General features: G+C 37.8%; 1 long non-coding RNA gene across 1 annotated transcript; it reads right to left on the bottom strand.

The window, feature by feature from the left end:
• Window positions 1-1,799: 1,799 nt before the first annotated feature.
• Window positions 1,800-14,067, bottom strand: LOC107305876. Its single transcript, XR_004305653.1, has 3 exons — window positions 13,986-14,067; window positions 2,699-2,780; window positions 1,800-2,209 (listed from the first exon to the last, which is right to left on the bottom strand). It is a non-coding gene; the product is annotated as an uncharacterized LOC107305876 (long non-coding RNA).
• Window positions 14,068-23,420: the final 9,353 nt, after the last annotated feature.

The following is a 23,420-nucleotide window of genomic DNA, read 5'->3' as shown; positions in this document are numbered from 1 at the left end:
TGTTGGTATTGTTTTTCCTTTGGTTGTGGAGGAGTATCATGTCATCATGATTGAAGTTCTTTGAAACTGGACAATCAAAAAGAAGAGATACAAAATTATTTTGTTTGCAGTTTGATTAAGAAAAACCTGATGATACTTTTAAGCCTTCCATTAAAACAGTTTTGTTTTTTTTTTTTTTTTTTTTTGTGGTCTGGAAATGTGTTAATACCTGTATGTAACTTCAACACTGATACACTGATAAAGTATTTCCATAGATATGTTACTGCACCCTTGCAGAAAGCCATTCACATTAGCAAAGTGATTTCATTAATGGGAGTGTAGCCAATAGCTTGAGGGAACTAATTTTTCTCCTCAATATGGCACTTGTCATGCCTCATTGGACTACTGCATCAAGTCTTGGCCTCCCTGATACAGGGAAGAGCAGGGCAAGTCCAGTAGAGAACTATGAAGGTGTTTGTGGTAGTGAAGAATGTAGTCTGTGAGGAGAAGCCTGAAGTTGTTCTGCCTCTAAAAGAGAAGAAAAACAGGGAGGAACTTATTGCTGTCTTCAAATATCTAATGGGAACATATGGAGAAAATGATTAGAGATTCTTTTCAGAGATGCACAGTCGAAGGAGAAGAGAACAACTGGAATTAAGTTTGATCTTATTAAAATTATATATGTGTGTGTAACATATATATGTGTGTATATGCATATTATTTTATGTATATTTATATTTCTAAAAATTATATATATATTATACATAATTATATACATATGTTTATATATAAATTATATATATATATATATACATAAGTTTAAGTTGATTAGATTTTGACATAGATTATTTTCTTTTTTTAGCTGTCTTGTTAAAAAAAGGAAAACTGTGTAATAAATGAAACATCCATATACAATTATGTGCCTTTGTTTCTATACCACTTGTGAGCAATTTGATAGCTTTGGGAAAATGTCCATTCAGTTTTTTATATTCATGAAGACTTCACCCTGCTCTTGAAGTGCCTTCCCTAGATTATCATTCTCTTTTGTTGTTTTGTGTATTTTCTTTTATCGTCAATTAATATGGCAGTCTACTTTCTTCTTCTTCTTCTTCTTCTTTCTTTTATTTCCTTTTTTTTTTTCCCCCCCTGTGGCCTGCTCCTTTGACCTCATACTCCCAGATCACCATTTTTAAAGTTATTGTGATCATCTTTGTTCTTTGCTCTGCTCTTCTATCTTAGGTACAGATGTCATATCGTAACTATTAAATGCCAATAGATTCTTTGGGTTATTCGCAACTTCTTTCATTGAGTTAGATGCATAGCTCCTTTCCAGACATCTGTGCATGTGGGCTTGGAGCAATACATACAAATTATGAGCATCTGAATTGTAACCTGAATAATTTATAGAAATCAATGTTAAAAATCTATAGAGAGACAACTCAATAAAATTAATGTACTGCACAAGTCAAGTTTAATCAGGACTTAATTAGAAATCTTTTGCCACCATATTTTTCTGGAAGTTCTTGGAGAATACTGGTTTTCAGGAGATGGAATTAGAGGGTGTTCTCTTTTGTCCTTTATCATGGTTCATACCAGGAAAAGTCTGAACTTGTAAGTAAAAGACTCAGGGAAACAAATCACGTTAGTTAAAGTGCTCAGATACCCTAATTCACTGATATAGAAGAAATTCAAATTACTGGGCCAAATTTAGAGAAGATAAGAATAAGATAATTTACACTGTCTTCTGTTATGCATAAGCCCCCAGGATACATCCTTCCATTCACTCCGAGTTTCAAACACAAGGCAATTTTTTTTCTTTCTTTTTTTTTTTTTTTTTACTGCATAGCACAACATTTTTCTAAGAAAGTACTGTCTGTAGTTTAACTGCCTTAGCATTATCTCCTTGAAATTTTCTGCATAGTAACCGCTGACTTGTGATCATCTCCCACTGGTTTCTCTGTCAAAACTGGTGCCAGGTCAACCACAGTTTCCATTTTCTCCATTCTGTTTTCCCAAGTTCTCTGCTCTCTGAATTTCTTATATAACTTGTCCTCTTCAGCCATTATGAATACAGTAAAATTCAGGGACTTGAACTCACAATTGACAAAGTATGTTTAGATTTCTTCTCTCTATTCCCTTCCCTCTTCTTTTTCTGTGGGTACGGGCACAGGAACATTTGCCTTTGGTTTCCACATGAACTCAGGTGTGAGTTGGAAAGCTGACAGTGCATCTGGAACACAGAGTATATCTAGTTTAGACAGGTAAAGAACTTTGGTTCAAAATGTTTGATGCTCAGATGTGCTTTCCACAGCCAGAAGCTTTTGAATTCTGCAGAAATTACAACTTCAGTAAGTTGCTTTTTTGTCCTCATTTTCAGACCTTGCTGAAAATGAGGACTAAGAAGCAACGAGGTTTAAATACATTTGAATAGCCCTCACCAATACTAGTCAGGCTAGAGGTTTTTTTCCTGTAATGACCATTAGAGTCACAGGAGAGGCAAAGAAGTATGCACATATTTGATAAATATTTGAAATATTCCAAATCTGCTTGTTCTGAAGGAGGAAAATGAGAAGCTATAGAAGCTGTGACTTTGGAATCCATGTAACATACTTAAAGAATCTGCGGTAACTACATACTATGACTTTACTTACATATGAATTATTTCAGTTGAGGGATGTGTGTGAAAATGCAGGAAATACCACCACTAGCACACAATTACCTGAAATCACGTTCCCAATGGAGCTTAGAAAATCTTGAACAAATTTTCTTTTTCTGCTTTTCCTTTGGTTTGAAGTTTTCCTCTGGCAACGTGAAAAACAGGTTCTTTTATTTAGCATTTGTTAGCACTTGGATGACTATAAAGACTTCTAACAATAAGAATTCAATGGGCTGAATGCCATCAAACCTGGAGAAACGTTTTTAAGGGCTAACTAATGTTGCATATTAAGTTGCAAAACTGAGGGAAAGCAAAGAAAGGGACACTATTTTGTACTCACTATTCAGGGATTAGGGTATCCAAAATAAAGCAAGAGCCCAAAGAACAGGAAGATAAGGTCATAGCTGCACTGAATGAAGTGGATGGAATCCAACAAAAATCTGTTTAAATTTATCTGTTCTTCTATTGGGACAGAATGTACTTCTAGACAGAATAAACATTAAAACATAGAAAGCGCAACACAGTGTAGAGGTGGATTTGATTTTTACAAGATAAACTGATACACATTTTAAAAAATCTTATTTCTGATTCTCACACGATTCTGTAGTTGTCTTATTTACTTTCTGATTAACAATAGAATGTTTTACACAAATATCTTTCTTGACTCCAAGATGCACAAAACTAAGTATTTCATGATTCACATTTGTCTTTCAAATGTGAGATAAGGGCAAAATAAAATTAAAAAGTGATCACTGAAAATCTCTCAGAGGGTGATTGAACATAACCTACCATGATCTCATGACAAGGGAAATGTTCTAAACACCGGAGTACTATGGTAAAGTCTCCAGTTACTCTTCTACATTTGTAAGAGAGAACAGTGGTCTGTGTGCCAGTACTCAAATGCATGACTTTTCTTTTTGATGCTCAGTGATGAGAGTAATATCTAGAAGTACCATCTGGATCATATAGTTCCGGGCATTCCAGCAGTTAGTCCAGCCCTTTCTTCTCTTGCTTTCTTCCATAAGTTCAACACTCACCTCTCAGTTTTCCATTGTGTTCCTCAAATTTTTTTCCCTCCATAATATGCTAGTTTTAATCCAGTCTTCCTTTCTGATCCAGATCACTGATGTATCAAATCAGCCCTACTGACAGAGCAAGGGAGGGGTAGGCACAGTCCATCAGGGATCATGGGAAGAATTGCTCTCCCCATGAGAAGTACACAGCTGCTAGATGCACTCAGATACACCAGTGCACCACATCCTTAAGCTGCATTAAGCTTGATTACTCTGAGCCATTGCTCAAGCTGCTGCCAGAAATTTCACTTGCCAGTATGAACTTCGGCCAAGCTAAACAGTTGGACAGTTTGAAGGACTGATCTGGCTGAGAACTGACTTTGTGGCATCAACAAGAAAATTACAAGTTTTCAGCTCAGTCACTTTCCTGACTTGGAAGTGGTGCCTCAGGCGAATGTATAAGTGCCAGAAGTAATGTGTGTCCAAAGACACCCAGCTCTTAACTGTGGTTTCACAAAGGTGACTGCTTGCAGCTTCCAAGCAAGCAAGGGAAGCACTCCAGATCCATTTTTTCCCCTTATTTGATGTCACCTGGATTAGACGTTTTCTCCACCTCCCACACTGACTGCTTCTCAATAGGTAGCTCTCTCTTACTCACTATAAAGGGAACTTTCCTTCACCCTAGATTTTTATTTTTAGGCAGTGAAGCAATAAGCTTCTCAATATCAGATTCATTTTATTTTTGGCTGTTGCCCAATCACTGAAACAAGAGGACAGATCAGGAAAGATTACAGAATGTATTCCAAAGCTTCCAAAGTAACTCATTATAGTGAAGGGAATGGAATGGAATAGCTCTGTGTTACTACTTCTCTTTGTATAGAAGCTTAGGTAATTTATGCCAAGGCAGCTCAGGCTTAGTTATAATTTAAAGATATTTGCAGATAATAGTTCTTGAGGAAGGCCTATAGTTTGCAGCATTGCTAATATCATGTGGCAATATATAGATATCAAGTAATGTTTATGTATACTTATATAAAATGTAATACTATATGTTTTGGGATAAGTGAATTCTCTGCATTTTATAGATAAACACTGCCTCCTATTTACAGAGATAATAATATAAAATTTACAATGTTAATGCTTCAATTTTTTATTTTTTTTATTTTTATTTTTCTGCAACTTACACATGCATTTCATTGATATTAAATAATTTGAAAGCCTAGATATAAAAAGCTGAGTTTTCCATCTCATGTAAATACATGGACTTCTCCCTTGGAGGGGTCTCTTCCTGATGTACAGATAAAAGTTTGTCACTGATAGTCATTGATAAGAAATGATACAACTATAACAACCATTCAGAGGCAGAAGTTGCAGAGTAACAGTCAGCAGTAAGCTCTTGCCGCTCTGAAGGCCAATGTTATAAAGGGCTCTGTCAGAGGAGGGAGGTCAGCATGAGCAAGTAGATTATTGTTTCTCTCTACTTTGCCCTCATGAGGTCCCAACTGGAATACTGCATCCAGCTATGGGACCCCAGTACAAGAAGGATATGGAGCTGTTGAAGCAGATCTGGAGGAGGGCCATGCAGAGGCTGTAGAACTTGCCCCTATGAAGAAAGGCTGAGGGAACTGGGCTTGTTCAGTCCGGAGAAGTGAAGGCTATGAGGAGACCTTGATGCAGCCTTCCAGTATTTAAAAGAAGATTATAAACAAGAGGAGAATCAACTTTTTACAGGGATAGACTGTGATAAAACAAGGAGGAATAGTTTTAAGCTCAAGGAGGGAGGGTTTAGATTAGATGTCAGGGGACCTCGTTGCAGCCTTCCAGTCCTTTTAAGGAGCTTATAAACAGAAGGGAGACCAACTTCTTACAAGGACCAATAATGTCAGGATAAAGGGGAATGTCATTGAACTAAAAGAGGGGATATTTATTTTAAGTTAGGAGGAGATTGTTTGCTCAGAGTATTGTGAGGCATTGGCATAGGCTGCCTGGAGTATCTTGGTGCCATGTCCCTGGAGGAGTATGAGGCTCCTGGGCAGCCTGATCTGATGGGGGTCAACCAGCCCATAGCAGGGGAGGTGAAACTAGTTGGTCTTTAATGTCAGAAAAAAACCTGAGCAGTTCCTGTGCCCTGCTCATGGTAGACATCCAAGGATAGACAGAAGACTCAAGGCAGATAGCACAGATCTGTGCCCCAAACACCTTCATGCTTGTTCCAAAGAAGATCTCCCACTTTTATAACTTTAGAAATTCTCTAGAAGATGGAAAGAGCTTCTATAGATTTCATGTGTGGCTCTCTTTAGCATGGTATTTTACTGCAGCTTTCTTACATATACTGAGCAGGCAGGTGGAAGGATCTATCTCAACTTGCCATAGGATGTTACTCCATATTTTGTTTCAGATACCTTCAAATGTTTTCTGCAAAAGACTGTAACCATAGCAAAATTATTCTCAGGAAGACTTTTTGCTGTCTTACCCTTTTATCTCAATGAAATAATGTATCTTCTTCACACTTCTGTGCTTTAAAACTATTCTGTATCAGCCATTCAGCAATACTTAGCCATCTTACAATACGGCATAGATTTCGCCTCTGCTCCTGCAACAACATTTTAATTCTTCCACTGATCTTATCTAACTAGAGCTCACTAGCTTCTGAGCATTAAGTTGGTACTAGTGACAATAAATTGTTTCATGTTCACACAGGCTTTAATTTACATTATGACTAGTGATAAGTTATATTCATGAAGAGATGATGGGGAATTCAGAGGGATCACTCAAACAATTCTGAGACTCCTTATTTTGTAATTCCTTTTCTGACTGCTGTTTTCAGTAGTTAGTTGCAGAATTGCATTCCTTCTTTTGTTTCTAACTGTATATTCTTTCCAACTCTGATGACTCAAAACCCAAAAAATATTCTAAGAAGGAAGGTATTATTAACAGATGCATAGGATGCTTCTATAAGTAGCTTTGTGTGATGCTCCTGTGCTGCTGTTTGTCTAATCCAGTGAAAAGATATCTTGAAAATGTTTATGAGAAGAAATTGCCCAAGAAAGCTGTGGGTGTCCCATCCCTGGAGGTGTCCAAGGCTAAGTTTCATGGGGCCCAGGCAGTTGGAACTGGATGATTTTTGTAGTCCCTTCAAACTCAAGCTATTGTATGATTCCATTATTTCTTGCTTTTCGGTTGTGTAGATTAAAAAAACCAACACACTGTTTCTGTATACAAGAGAGATGACCAATTGCACACTCTAGGGAACATTCAGAGTTTGAATGCTTTTCTCACTCCGAGCTGATGTCAAAGGACTCTAATCTGCTCACCTAAAAATCTGTTTTTGTATATCCTTCATAATTGCCTATGCAAGCAGATGAAGTGCTTCCCAAGATTTTCACTGAGATGTTGAGTGCCCTCAGAATGGTCCTGCCTTCCACTTTGCAAAGAACATAGACTGTGGTACCCTGGTCTCATGCTGCTTTCTTACTCAGATTTAATCAGCATCCTGCTCTTCATCTAATAGGATTTCTGTGAACATAAAAAGGATGCTGAAATTTTTTTGGAGGGTTTATCACTTCTACCTAATTTCTTTAGTCCTATAACCAGCCAGGACTATTTATGTCAAAAAACCTTCTGTTCAAACAACTGTCACAATCTGCTATCATTTTTTTTAATTAGGAAAACAGTCTTTTCTGCCTTATGTTCTGGAGTTGAACACTCAAAGTTAAAATCCTAACTTAGGAATTTGATAGATATAGATATATTTCTAAGTTACTAAGTGAATTAAATGGTAAAAATAATGTACAACACTTGTTTTAAGGCTCCTGGGGATAAGTACAGTAGTTCTGAAGCTTTCCTGTAATAGAATTTAGTTCCATGATTTTTAATTTAGGCTTTAAGACAGCATGATATCTCCTATAGATTTCAAAAGTGTGAGGAAATGCATTTAGTTCATGTTTGCCTGTTTAAGGGCATGCATGAAGAGGTACTATGCTGCTGCTGTTGATTGTCATTCATTACACTTCATGGTCAGCCACAAGTCTGCTCCTTCTGCATCTGAATTGCTTCCAAAAAACAAACACTTGCTTTGCTCATTGAAGTGTTTCACAAGAAATCTTCTGAAACTAACACTATAAAAATTGTCTGGTGCATATGTACTCCTATGACTCATTCAATTTATAAACTACTAATCGTGGCTGACTTTTAAAAGAGTAAGAGAAGTAAGAGAAGTTTAATTCAACTCAAGCTTTTGGGGTGATTTCTCATTCGCTTTGCTATTTTTTATTTTTTTACTTTGATTTGTCCTACATCTCCACTTTCTGCTTGAGAAAGGGGCATGGAATCTGGCCCTACAAAGAGTTAGCCGGTGATTAAAATGTTTTATCTTTTTGCAGCTTGGTGCAAAATGTGTTTTCTTTCATTTCTTTCTCTTTTCTTTTCTGAACTAGTGGCAGTTTATTAATAGTTACCATGGCAGTCATCGTTGCCATAGCGATTGTAAACAAATGAAGGATGTGACCAAAAGTTGGAAGTGGTAGAGCACACAAACAGCAGCCCTGTGGGTAGTTCCTGTCCCTACGGGAGAGCGAAGGAAGCTTTTTTTAAAATAAATGAGTACTCACCATCATTAAGTGGAACATAAAAATGAATAGAAATCTCCTTGGGCACTAAAAGTAATTAGTTACAGGTGATGAGTCTTACTTTAGAGCAGTACACTTAAAACTGCAATGGTTATGCACACACACACACATGAATATAACACAGTTTCTGCTGCTGTGTTTTCCTAAGTATTGTTTGCAATACACCGATGCACAATGTTCAATAATAGTGATGAGAATCTCCTCTGATATTTGGTTCTTCATCTTCTATGAGTGACAGGGGCACAGGCCCATGTATTCCCATGAACAATTTTTCCATTTTTTGGTTTTCCTAGGGGTTCCCAAGTTTGTATTCAGAAGCTCTACTTTTTATCAATATAAAAACCAACTTAAAAGGTGTTCTAGAATTTTCTTGGTAATGTAGCTACATTTCATGCTCAAGTTTTTATTATAATAAAGAGGTGTGGCGTAACAGACTTCAGTATGAAATGATTAACATTCAGTTGGATCTGAAACAATCATTTCCTAGGGATCACAGCTGCATCTGAAGAGATTCAGACACCTCGGTTTCTACACTTGCTGGAGCAGGAAGTCAGCTGCGTAGATGGTTGGTTGGATAGCCAACACAGAACTGACAATATTTGCAGTCCAGGCATCTACCCTCTTTGTGTATGTTAGTGCTCCCTTCACTAGTACAGACAAATTCATCTGCAAAGAAGTGTGATTTCAATAGAAGAACAAGCAACTATATTATGTCAAGAACAAAAATTGCCACTCTCTGAATTAACTCCATCAAAAAAGAAAAAAGGGGATGCTCACCTCACCTGTTCCACTAATCTAAATGATTATATGAATATCCCAGGATTTTTTCCTGCTTTTGAGATTAGAATCTTATGTAGAAAATTATTAAAGAAATCAATCACAAGACTGACACTGCAGGGAGCTCTGCAGAATGCCGCAATGAAATTACAATTGAAGAAGCCAGAGCAAAAACAGGAGACAAGCTCTGACTTGCCAGTAGTAATGGTTCTATAAGGAGAAATCTGCAAGATTCAAACAAGGCAAAAACTTTTCTTATTTAATCTGAGAGGTTGTTGTAAAATTAAAGAATCTAATTTTGGAACCAACACCTCAGAAAAAGGCCAAATATTAAAAAGGGAAACTGCAATGGAAGTATCATCAGATTTTTAAGGTGAAAAAGATACAGATCCATAAAAGTCATTTCAGAATAAGTTACCACAAAGTAACAAAAACTGAAACTTGTCTGGTTTTTTTTTTTTTTTTTTTTTTTTTTAGTTTGTCTTTTTTTTTTTTTTTTTTTTTTTGTAGTTTTATCCTTTGGTCGAATGACAAACATTTTCCTGTAAATCTTGCTTCTTCATTTCTGCTTTTACTCCTTTCACGATTTCTACAAGATTTTCAAATGCTTTTCCATCAGAGATGTGTCCAAACTCTACGACTGACTTTTAATGATACTTAAAAATATAGTCTCTAACAATTTGAATAACTAATCTGTAGTATATATGTAAATAATTGATTCTGTGCTGCTGGAGGATAAGAATTCTACTGTAATTTCTGTCACTATTGTTCCCTTCCTAAAACACAAATGGAGCAAAGTTTATTGGAGGCCATCTCCACCCTTCTGCTGGTATGTGTTGCACCTCAGCACAGAAAGAAGTTACATACCAGTCTCATTTTCTTCTTTAATTATGCCCACGTTTTATGGGTTTTCAGTCATGTTTAGAAGCTGCAGGCAACCAAATGTCGTCACTGGCTGAATTCCTGAAGTAACTTTGAATAATGTGCTGGTCTGCCACAGGGAAACTCAGTGCATTGCTGTGCTGTATTTAATAGGTTTGTTTCTAGCCTTTAATAATACTGTCTATTAGAAAAATATACAATAGGAAAATGCTGTCTATGAAGACTAGCATGCAAATATCATAAAATAAAAAGGAGATGATATAAAGAAGGTAGTTTTTGGCAACTCAAACTCAAACTGTTGCTGACTTGAATATGTACATTAAATACATTTTTCTTTCTTCAACAGAAAAATTCTGAAAAAAGACTGTAATAAGAATATTAATGCCAGTTAATTTTTTTCCAAGGTATATGTACCAGAAATTCATGAATTATGCTAAAGTCAGCTCTTCAGAACAAACATTCTTCCAGAAATGATGCATGATCCTGTGTACCAGTGAGTAACAAAAATTATTCTAGAAAAGAAATTAGAAAAATAGCTATTGAAATCTATTTTTTTTTTTAACACTTTGCAAATAAAACAAAAAGCAGATCTGCTAATATAATTCTCAGATAATTCCTAGTGGGAAATGCTTTAAATAATTTCCTGTGGTTTTTGCTGTAAGTTCTAGCTACAGTCAGAAAGAAATACCCCCTTCTCAAGTGGAAAACATATTTGTAGTCTTAAAAAAATCAACACTATGCATGAACTATTAGTTTAATCAATGATGAATTAAATCTAAATTGAATTACAATCTCAAACTGTAATTAAGTTCCAGTCTTGGAGGAGGTGTATCTTATAGTTCTTTACTGAATTCGGGGGGAAAAGTATGTGTGTATTCAGGAAAATTCAGTGAGGTTATAGAATGGTACAAAAAAATGCTTAAGGCAAGGGTAGTGGTTTGACATCTTTAAAGATATGAAATAGAATATACCTAGTAATCTATTTAAAATATTATGATTTATATTTTGTTTTTCAATGTGATCCTGAAGCACCATACCTGCATAGTAGCCAACTACTTGTAACTTTTGTCAATGTCACAGCTGAATCTTTGTAAAATTTATAGCTTCCAGGAAAGGGTATGGACTGATTTCTGTTTCATTTACTAACTCATGAGAAGCTGTGTTTTCATATGCCCTGTCTATGGTCCTAGTGGAGAGAACTGGGCAAGGGAATGGGCTGTAAATTGCTTAGAACCAAAACGATTAATTCATTTATTTTGTCCAAACGTGTAAAAATAATATGTCAAAGAAAAAAACCAACCAAACAAACAAAACAAACAAACAAACAAAAAAACCCAACAACATCAAAAGTACTAAGAAAATGTCTTACTTAACATATTCACAGCTTCAAATCCAACCATCAGCCTGACCTACTGAGTCCCATCAATACAATATGCCCATTACTGCTATGACCCCATTTCTCTTAAATACCATCTGGAGAGGGGACTCCACAATTTCCTTTGGCAGCCTGTTCCAATTCTGTACCAGTCTTTCCATGAGGAAATTGTTCCTGGTATTCACTATAAACCTCCCTGTCACAGTCTGAAGCCACTTCCTCACAGCCTATCTCTTGTCACCTGAGAAGAGACTGACAGCTTTGGCAATGCAACATCCTCTGTAGTACTTGTAGAGAGCAACAAGGTCTCCCCTGGCCTTCCTCTTTTCCAGACTAAACAATCCCAGTTGCCTCAGTCATTCCTCATATGTTTTTCTTTCCACCCCCCTCCATCAGCTTCCTTCTTGTTCTCTGCAAAACCTCAAGCAACATAATGTCTTTATGGCCAGGGGCCCTGAATAGGACATAGCAGGGTATCTAACTTAGCAAAACTCCTGCATGTAAGCTATCCTCCAGAATGTAAATTTTCCTCAATGTTACGATCATTAGCCATCATAAAAATGAATATCAGGTTTTCATGCAGTGTTTCACATCTGCAGATTTGAAAATACACAAAGTATTCAGTATATCTTACTGATTTTACAGATGGAGAAACTGTACTGAACTGAAAAGAAAGTTCTTTGGGCTGATTCTTCCACAGTATTTCTTTATGTTAGTTAGCATTTGTGGCTTGACTTAGTTTGTGTCACATGGATTGCCTTGGTTGCATAAGCTGAAGAACAAGTTTCAACTTAGCAAATGCCATATCACCCAATGTATTTACACTGAGGGAAGAATCAAAGAAATGAAGTATTCCCCTTTTAAAATGCTAACTTCAGTAAACAGAGAGTAACAGGGAATACTAACTTACAATGCCGGTGAACTCATTTCGGTGCTAAAATTAGAAAAATTTGGATGAATGGGTAAGTTTGAGAATGGACAAGACTAAAATACGGGATTTCCAGAGGGCTTATCTCTATTTTTGTTTCCTTGTGAACTATGAACAGAAAGAGATTCAACATGCCCAAGCACTGCACTTAGGTTGGGGCAATCCCAGCTATGTGTACAAACTGGGAGGAGAACTCATTGAGGGCAGCCCTTCAGAGAAGGATTTGGAGGTTCTTGTCCTCTAAGTCTTTAATCTAAGCAGATCTCTCAAACTGTTAAGTTAAGCTCAATATTTGCGTGCAGTCTTTTGAAAAAAGTACTGTTGCTGTTGTTACTACATCTGAAGGTCATCAGATTGGTTCAAGTAAATAACAGAGACCTTAGGGGAGGATTTCAGTTTTGGAAGTTAAAAACTGAGTAACTGAACTTACATATTCTACACAGAAACTGAAGTCTACTTTTTATCACATATTAAAAGGCGTCACATATTTCAAGACAAGCTTAATGCTTTAATGAATTCCATGAAAATATTATTCTAAATGTTTTGAAATAAATTTAGAACTTTACAAATTACATTTGCAACCAAGATTTTGTTTTTACAATCTGAGCTTGAGATAAAATTTGGCATTATTTTTTCCTAGGCCTTAAATCTTACATATATATGTGTGTATTTTAATTATTATTCCAACTGCTTTAAACTGCCTCAGAGCATCAGAGGCTATTCCACATCTGGCAACATGAAGATGTCAGTACTATGGGACTACATTTCACAGGTTGGAAACACGATTCTTTGATGTTTGTCCTGAGAAGAGACTCAAGCCTGCTTAGCATTGCTGAATCCAGAGCGCACTGGGTAACTACTCACACATGAAGAAGAGTTGACTACATGTCTGCCATAGCTCTTGAGAATTTCTTTGACGTTGTATTCCCGTAATGTAAGAAATTATATGTTCATCATGGGCTATTCAGTGAACCCAGAAAAACACAAAAATTCCATCTATTCAGCTTGGACAGTATTTTAAATAGGAAAAATAAAACAGGACCATGGAAGTTCAGGCACTTAGTCTTTCAATCTGCAAAGTGTATCTTGTTTCTGAATTATGCACCATTTCCCATATTTTGTGAAGATCAAGATCATCTGTGAAAATTATCTCTTTTACTGGAAAACAATGGTCAATTTTCTAGAGCAGGACAGAGATGAAGAGTTTAGAGTCTGTCTCCAGCTTTGCAAGAGGCTCCAATTGTAACTCAGGATAAGTCATTTACTCTCTTTAAACCTGAGGTTTATTTCTACTATTAAAATGGGCTTGTAAGAGATAACCCCTATTAGATTATTAGATCAGTTAGATCTTCCGAGCTCCTTGGAGACAACCTAGGTATTATTATTTCATGGTGACTTTCAGCAAGGCAGATCCCTACACATTTGTCAAGACCTTTATTTTAAATCCATGTAATCAAAGTAACAATTACTTTTTCAAACAATCATAGAATGGCTTGTGCTGGAAAGAATGTTAAAGATCAGCTACCTCTGACTTTCCCACCTTGGGTTTGTTGCCCCGCACAAGCTCAGGCTGCCCAGGGCCCCATCCAAACCAGCTCCAAGCACCTCCAGAGATGAGACACCCACAGCCATGTCACTGCCTCATCACCATCTAAAGAATTTCTTCCTAACATAATCTAAATCCACCCTCTTTTGGTTTAAAGCCACCCCCCAGTCTTATCTCAGCCCATGTAAAAAGTCATTTTACCTCCTGTTTGTAAACTCTACTCAAGTACTGGAAAGCCACAATGAGGTCTCCCCACAGCCTTCTCTTCTCTAAACTAAACAAGAAAAGCTCACTTCCTGTCTTTATACAAGAGGTGATTCAGCCCTCTGACCATCTTGGTGCCCCTCCTCTCGAACCATTCCAACAGCTCCACATCTTTCTTGTGCTGGGCACTCCAGGCCTGGATGCAGGTGAGGACTCACAAGGGTAGAGTAGATGGAGACAATCACCTCCCTCAAGCAGCCTCATTTGGCATGCAGAACCCCCAAGTCATTATCCACAGGCCTGCTCAAAATGTACCACTCTGTATGTACACACCTACGTGGTTGACCCAGCCTAAGCGCAGCTCCTTTCTATTGGCCTTGTTGAATATCATTTGGTTCATGCAAGCCCATTTTCAAGCCTGTATTTTCTTAGAAGATAAAGGCTGGTCTATACAAGCAGAACAGCCAAATCCACAGTCACACACAGTGAACTTCTCATTCCAGGCCAACCCTCAACTCTATTCCACAACTATCAGGAAAAACATGTTTTAAATTACAAACTGAAGCCATGCAGTGACTTTTGGGAGATAAAGCAGATTTTCAAAATGGAATTAGTCAGAATATTTCTGTCTGTTTTAACAAGAAGAATGAAGAGGGGAGATTCTCAAAAGCACCAGGCTTCCTTTTTTAAAGATACATGTATGCCTGTGAGACAATTATTTCAACTTTTGAAAACACTCTCTTGTACTGTCATCTTATTTCTAGAACATCTTTTAGAATGTAGATAACATAATGATAAGATTATGTGATTAAAATAACAAAAATACCAAAGCATAATTTTCTGTGAGAAAACTGAAAGGCTCTGAGTATAAATCTAATTTTCTGTTGCAATAAACAGTTGGGAACTAAAATATTGTTTTAAAATAACTGTACTTCATGAATGTGCATGCCTAGAGTCCCAATTGCTGTTTGATTTTGTACTAGAAATTTAAAGTACAATTAGCAGTGAAATAGCCAGTTGTTAAGGGCATCAATAAATTAAAGCTGGAAAACAATGCTGACTAGTGCTTAGTATGCAGATCATACAAACCTAAACTGAAAAGACACGCATTAGGATTCTGGACACCTGGTCTACTCTGGTGGTGAATAAAAAAGACGGCTGAATTTTGGACTCCAGTCATACAATTCTAACAGTTAATCGTCTTTGTAATGGTTCATTTACATGTTAGAAGATCTAAAAGACAGGAAGTACAGTGTCTGGCTTTGAATCTTAGTCTTACAGTTTTCTGTTAGCTTCCTACGGCAGGAATTGCTATTTATTACCCACTGTTTTATAGCATTCTGAGTAAGGTTTTCATAAATTACACAACAATATAGCTACCTAAAATCATGAGTACAACTCAGACTCCGATTATCATATTTTCTATAATGAAAAATAAGATGTCATAATTTATATGAAGTGCCAAAAATTGATTATTTCAAAAGTGTAACATCATCGAATACACCACACATCTTAATACAATTATTCTATTTTAGAAATTGTGATGAGCATCACTAAATGACTTATAAAACTCCTTGAAGCTTTATCACCCATGGTCATTGTCTGACAAGGTGCAGTAATTTGCTGAGGTAATATAAAACCTCTCTGACACCGTGGGTCTTCAGACCTGAAATGAGTCTGAGCAAATACATCCCCCTAGCCAGAGGGGTGACATAAGCACTGATTTTGGTGTTCCTTTATAAAAATGGCATGTTATTTGCTGTTGGAGACTTTACTCACAGGCCTACAAGCAAACAGATATGTTTTGATTGTAAAGCTCTACCTTTTCTGTAAAGTTTAATTGTACATTTGTTTTCTTGCACTTGAAGGAACCATCTAATATGAAGAACAGTTCTACATTAAGCATGGAAAATTTAAACAGTCCTCCAAGTCACATCATTCCTAATCTGAAGGTATCATAACTAGAGTTTAGTTGGCATCAGTAGAATACCAGAGAGACTATCAGAGTGGTGATCTTCTGTTACCAGTTTAACAAGATGCAAACAATCTCCATACAGAGGAGCTTGGAAGCAGAGTTGCTATTGGTCATAAAAAAGGTTTTTTTGTGTGGATAGAACAAGAAGAGCTGCTTCCGAGGTACAGCCATAATAAGGTTGAAAGTTTGTGGGTTAAAACTGGGACCAGACCAATACAGGACATCTGGTCTACATCTGTGGTCTACCACAGGCCACCTGATCAAGAGGATCCTGTCGATGAGGTCTCCTTGTTTCTGCTACAAGAGGCATCACACTCACAAACTTTCATCCTGATGGGGGATTTCAACATGTCTGTTGGGAAAGTAGCACAATGGGCTGCAAGCAATCTAAAAAACTCCTGGAGTCACCGGAGGATAACTGGGCTATCCAGTATCCAGATTGACCGACCAGAAGTGAGGCTTTAATGGTCCTGATGCTCACCAGTGCAGAAGAACTCAATGAAGAGAATAAGATCGGAAGCAGTCTGGGCTTTAACAACCATGCTCTTATTGAGATTGTGATCTGAAGGAACATGGTCTTGACAAAGAACAGAGACAGAATGCCAGATTTCACAAGATAGATCTTAAGGTCCCTTCCAACTGAAGCCATTCTACAATTTGTGTGGTTATTCCAACCCAGGTGTAGGACTCCTGTGCTTGAATTTGTTGAATTTCACAAAGTTCCTCTCCACCTAACTCTACAGGCTGTCTAAGTCTCACTGAACAGAAGCACAACCTTCTGGTGAGCCAGCCACTCCTATCAAGGAAATGGCATCTGGAACAAGTTGTCCTATCACATTCCCAGGGTCACAATAGAGGCTGGCTGGCCCATAGTTTCTCAGGTCCTCATTCTTGCCCTTTTCAAATATTGGACTGACAAGGGTCTTCCTTCAGTCCTCGAGTACCTCTCCCATTTTCCAGGACTTTTCAAATATGATAGAGTGGAGTTTTGCAATCAACTCTTTCAGCTCCATCATTCTGGAGTCATTTCAGTTCATCATTCTGGAGTCCATAGATCCTGGGTTGCATCAAGAGAAGAGTGACCAGCAGGTCAAGGGAGATGATTCTGCCCCTCTACTCTCATATCATTAGACCCCACCTGGAGTACTGCATCCAGTTCTGGGGCACGCAATTGGAATGGGTCCAGATGAAGGCCACAAAGATGGCTATAAAGTGGGAGAGGGTAGATTTAGACTAGATATCAGGAAGAAATTCTTTACCATCAGGGTGGTGAGATACATAAACAGGCTGTACAGTGAGGTTGTGGATGCCCCCTTCCTGGAGGGACTCAAGGCCAGGCTGGATGGGGCTTTGGAACAAGATGGTCTCTACAGTCCTTTGCAACCCAAACTGTTCTGTGGCTATGATTTTATGATTTGTGTGTACTGAGTTTGCCTAGGTGATCTCTAACCAGATGCTCCTCAACCTCGTGGAATTCTTCTCTCCAGACTTTCTTATCTCCTAAGTCTGGGATTCCTGAAGTACATGTTTCAAGAATGGCTGATTTGTGAAAACTTAAAGAAATGCCTGCAAAATGAGACTAAATTGCATGTGAATACTTCTATCACTTTCACAAAACAAAAACTGGACAATATTACTTTGTTTATTTTTTGTTCATGTTCATGATGTGAAGACTGTAAGGATACATCTTCTCTTTAGGAAAAAATCTATTTCAACTGCAAAGTGCTGGCTACTTTTAAGAATCAATACTTACTTTTACTGATCTTTTCTTATCTTTATTTAACAGATTTTTAGAATAATAAATTGGAAATGTCCATAACCTGGAACAGTGAGGATGACGAAGCTCTGGAACAGGCTGCCCAGGGAGGTTGTAGGAGCTCCTTCTCTGGAGATATTCAAGACCTACCTGGAGGCCTACCTGTGCAGCCTACTGTAAGGACCCTGGTTTGCTGGAGAATTGGACTTAATGATCTCTAGAAGTCCCTTCCAGCCCCTAAAGTTCAGTGATTCTTTGATGCAGAACCAAGGTAATCAAAGTAAGAAATGTTGTAATGTTATATCACATATTTGGGAATTTTCTTGCTTCACTTTATGTTCTCAAAACAAGGAATAGCACTGTATTTTTAGTCAATAAAACGTCTTCATTTGTACAAAATGGTTTCTTTCCTGTTTTTCAGTGAACCAAGGGATCCATTACACAGTCAGTTTCACAGTTTGGTGTGAAGCTTTGACAGATTGGTGAAGGAAAAAAATATAATTTTGAAAACAACAGAGACTGTCAAAATCAGGTAATATTGGCGTAGTTTTACCTTGCTACCACTGTTGTCATCCAAAGCTTTAGAGATCTGTCAGTGGAATCCTCATTTCATTTGTGCATATACAACTACTGTCTGTGGTGTCTAGATTGCTTGCCACCTCTGAAAACAGAATCTATAGGGGTGAACAAACTTTATTAATGGCAAGGGAAAAGAAGAGGTAATCTCTTATGTACTGATGCTGGTTTTACTGATCATACTGAAGGCTGGCTGGTAAAAATTGCAGGAAAATCTGACTTAAAGGTAAGTCTAATTTTCTCTTGAAATATCATTGTTGGGGAATAAGTTCAACTGGGAGACAGGCCTGAGTGAAGAACTGCTAAGATAACAACAGCCAAAGGAGCTGAAGCAGAACCACGCTATGGGGATATGAAGAAGTGCTTTGCTGGATGCCTGGTGATGACATGATTTAAGCAAGGGGGGCCCCAGGAGTGGGAAGGGTTGTGTGTGCATGGGGTTGCATAGCAGGTGTACAGGACATGCATGCGTGGAAGCCATGCTGGTATATAAGCCGTGTGACGCAGCAGTAAATTGAGCGAAGATTCCATGGCACCCACGACACTGTCTCTCTCCGGATGGGGTACATTCCAGATGGGGTCCAGTCCGGGGTCAGTTGTTGGTAACGACAATCATGGTAGGCATTTTGTGCACATAAATACTTAGCCTAAGCTAATTCATATGGAATTAGTATATCCTATCAGATAATTTTGAGACCCATTTCTCTGAACTTGCAAGACATAGGGTATAACTTCTGAAAACTGGTAGGAAAACACAAAATTGTGTACCTGTAATGTACACAACAATAATGCAGGTAGATCTGCTTGCAGTTTCTTCTATGAATGTTAATTGACATTTTTATTAAGAACTGATCTTCATTTACCTTTAACTTTATCAAGCATTAACTCACTTTTTCAGACTGTTATAAGTTGAATGCTTGGAGAAATTTTTCTTTTGAATACATTGCTTCCATGCAGATGTAAGAAAACTTTTCATTTTCAAATTAAAACAAGATATCTGTCAACCACCTCTCTGAAAACTCTGACAGCTCTTTACTACGGTATTTGCAGTTTGGCAGTGTGCTTATAACAATTTCTCTAGAGTTCTACCCTCACATAGCCAAGTTATGCTTTGAATCATCTTACTTGGAATGTGTTCCAAGACTTGTTAAGAGTTCAGCAACTTAATCTGAAGATTGATGGAGGCAGCCTTGCACAGTTCTTGGCCAGCCTGAGCACGTCACTCTAAAAACACAGCTGTGTGTGCTACAGAGCCCAGGCACAAAATCTCACTCTGGTGTAGTTACTTCCAGCTGTTTGTGGTCTAGCTTAGTTGTAGGCAAACAAATGCCAGGAGCAGCAGGGTCTCTCCTGTACTCAAATGCGCTCTGGAGTGCAGTGGAGATAAGAGCTGAATCAGGAGCAGTATGGGAATCTGAGCTTTAGCTTGCCAAGGCCAGATGAGCAGGGGGTGTGGATCAGTGAATTTGGTGTAGGGGAGCATTATGATCTGGGAGCTTATTAGAAATAAGGCTGAAAAAATTCTAAAGTAAACAGATACAAGCAAGATTTAGGCTGCAGCTCCTCAGGAAAGTGAGCCAAGTGCAATGAGATCATCTGTGCCACATCCTATAAATCTGCACTTTCTTTCTGATTGTCTACCTTCCCTTTCTTGTATAGGATTTACTACCCTATCCCTTCCCTTGGCACAGGTGATGCTTCTCTTAGCTGTCTTAATGCACTAAATTTCAGCAAAAACTAAAACATTAGTGTGTTATCAACATTGTTGTGGATGTCCCTGTTCATTGCAGGGGAGCTGGACTAGATGACCATCCTGGACTATCCTGTCCAACTCTACAGCTTCTCTGATTCTGTGAGGAGAATGAAGTACAGACATTGTGAAAGTCTCCCAGTTGGTGACAGTATGTTTTATAGAACAACACTCTGATTGTATTAGTGGATGTGCAAAAATGGCTGATAGTAACAGGTAACAGGTAGTGACAAGGTTGAGAACTGCAGGTGAAAAGAGAGAAATCTGGCAAGGTTTAGAATGAAAGCAGGATGGATTCAATGGAACAGAAACACAAGTGAAAAGGTCTGAAAAGAGGATGGGACTTTTCTGATACTTAGAAGTTTTGCTGGTTTTAAGGCCTTATTAAGTAAAGCAGCTGATTTTGATGAGAGCTACTCTTCTAGCGTAATTGCTGTGCTGTAAGTCAAATTTATGTGTATAGAACCTTGTTTACGTGTGTTATGATATGTTCGCGTATGAGGTAATATATTAATATATTTGTGTGTTGTGCTGAATCACTTCCACAGGAGCAGAAATCTATTCTCCAAATGAATCTTACCTATTTAATTTTAGATCATACTTCTGTCTTATTGGAGTATACCATCTTTCCTTCCTGTCTTTGCTATTTGTACTTCTTCCAGAATATAGTCTCCCATTTGGTTCTCTTCCTCTGTAAATTAGTAGCATTTGTTAAGAGGCAGTTTGCACCTCTCTTGACTTCAGCCTGGATGGGGCATTTGAGCTTCAAAATGTCTCTTTTGTAGTGCAGAGACCAGTTTTTATTCCAGAGTTCTATGCAAATATCCATGCTGTCATTGTTCAGTAAAAACACTAATAAATATAAAGTAGTGTGAAGAGTATATTGTAATTGAAAATGCAGAAATGAGATACTTGTTTTTGGATCAGTTACTGATGCGTTTTTCTTTGGCACAAATGAAGTTTGCACACTTCTGTTGTCCAGACACAGGCTTATTGTTTTTCATTACATTAGTATGTTTTCATGTTATTAAACATGGAATAAACTGAAATATCAGTTAGTGAATTAAGCAAAACTCCCCTACAGACTAACTACACTTCTGTTTAGTCTTCATGTTTTATACTTTGTCTTTTCATTCTACAACAGGCAAGTACTTTCATTACTATAGCAACCACTGAAATGTGTGATACTGTATGTACAAACATCTTTCTAAGAAGTACAGAGCACTATAGGAACTGAGCTGTTGAGCAGAGGCAGTAAAAGCTTGAAATAGAAGCATTTCAAATGCATCATTCATAGAAGTGATGCAAGTCTCACACTCATGATGCTAGACAAAGAATGTGAAGGATCAATGTGATTGTAGGCCTCTTCAGATATTTCATCTTACTGCTTGTAGGATGGAAGTTTATAAGCATTTCAATTAAAAAAATAAAAATAAAAATTATAATTTCTTTGTGCTGGAAAATGTTTTCCTAAACACAGCTTTCAACCAGGCAATGTGATGGTGTTCCTTTTGCAATAATTATCTTTCCAGTGCTTCCCATCGCCTCCTATTTCCAGTGCTGTGCTTTTCCATTTACTTCTGTTAAACATATCTGATTCAGATAATGTATATTATCTCAGCTTTATTCCTTTGAATGTGCTTCTCTTTAGAAAAAGTTGGGCATGGGAGCCATGTATGTAGGAGTTTAACAGATCTGTTTTCTTTGGAACAATTTTTAATTCTCCATTGTTTAATTATGTGTATATATATACATGTATGCCTTTATTCAGCTGTTTGTCAAAAGTACATTGCAAAAATTTACACAAGGAGCAAATGTAACCAGTCAGCACCCCTCTATATAGTATAGCCTCCATTTCTTCTAAGGTGTGCTGACATATACAAACTTTATTTCCCAAAGTGTTGGCAGCTGCAATTGCAGTAGGGGCCACAACTAGTGGGACTCATGATTGCTCTTAGAACTGATGGATTGATTCATGGAATGATGTGAGCCTCCCAGATATATAACCTGCATTTTACAGACCAGCAGTGGAGAGTGTTGTAAGTGATACAGCTAAGGCAGCACTCATTGTCTGATCTGAAGCTAAGACAAGCATCCTGCAGTGCAGTTTCATGTCAGCTGTGCTGTGCCTAGTCACATCAGCCAGTCTTTGTGTTAAGAGTCACCACTTCAGATCATGAGAGTGACTGGCCCAGGACACAGCAAGGCTGTCCATCAAACACTAGCGTCTCCAGCAGTTGTCATAAATGAAAGCTAGGAAGATGGAAAGAACAGGCAAACATGCCCTCTGTGAGCATTCTGTTCTTTTTGACTCAGAGTTGTGCAGCAGAAGTGTTCTGCGTGCAGCTGAAGCAAAATACTAGCCTACGATTCTGTTGATAAAAAGTTTAGTTTCCATGAAAACGTGCTTAGTGAGTAAAGTGATTACAGACTTAAACCTAAGGTCTAAAAGAGTGGTCTGTGTACTCATTCACCAGAAGAAGGGGGGAAAATCTAAGTAATAGAATATAAACTTCAATTGTTCTTCTTCAACCTGTGAGTGTGCACCAGGTCTACCTTCACAAGCAAGCAAAGTTACCTTACCAGCATGAATAGCCTCACTAAAGCAATTGACTTCACAGGAACTGTGATTCATGCTAAAAGAGAAAACAACTGATTTCCTTCCTTTTCTGATAGATTTCTTAAATTACCTCCTTTTGTTGCCAGCTCTGTCGCCTGGTATTTCTAAGACCTTTTGAACCCTGTCGTACAGAAAGGTAACACTGTAGCATCACAGTTACCTGTAAATAAATCTCACGCCTATTATTTAATCCTCCTAGCCTCCTGAAGGTGGATTAGGGAGCGTCTGTCCTCAGGGACTGCCTGCATTGATGCTGAGATGGAGAACAGGACAAGGTCACACTGAGGACAGGAACACTACCAGCACTCTGCAACTAGTGCTGTTATGGTGATCCTCTTGAATTACACTTCAGATGAGCCCTGCTATTCTCTTCAGTTATTGTTGACTAGAAATGGTTGCAGCTTGTTCTCACATCTGAGGAACAAGGCCATATTTTGCTAGAACCTGGTTAGTAGCAAGTATATGATGTTAGCCTTTTCCTTGGGAAGCGGCAAATGAAGTCCTTAAAAAATCTATTTGAGCAGACACAGCAACTGCCATCGCTTTTGCACCAGGTGCAAGTTAGAAAGCTCCCAAAACAAGGGACAGAGCATAAGCCTTCAAGTTATCAGCATAATGCCCAATTCTGGGGTACTTACAAGTGGTCACCATGAAAGAGCAGCACAGCACAGAAATGAAGATGAGAGGTAAGCACAGTACCTCACAAAAAAAATAAAAAATAAAAAACAGAAATCTTAGTACTGCATTAAGCAGAT

The sequence above is a fragment of the Coturnix japonica genome, chromosome Z (genome assembly GCF_001577835.2).
Source record: "Coturnix japonica isolate 7356 chromosome Z, Coturnix japonica 2.1, whole genome shotgun sequence".
In the NCBI taxonomy this organism is placed as follows: Eukaryota; Metazoa; Chordata; class Aves; order Galliformes; family Phasianidae; genus Coturnix; species Coturnix japonica.
Note: the sequence above shows the minus strand (reverse complement) of the source record. Positions and strands in the feature narration are given on the sequence as shown.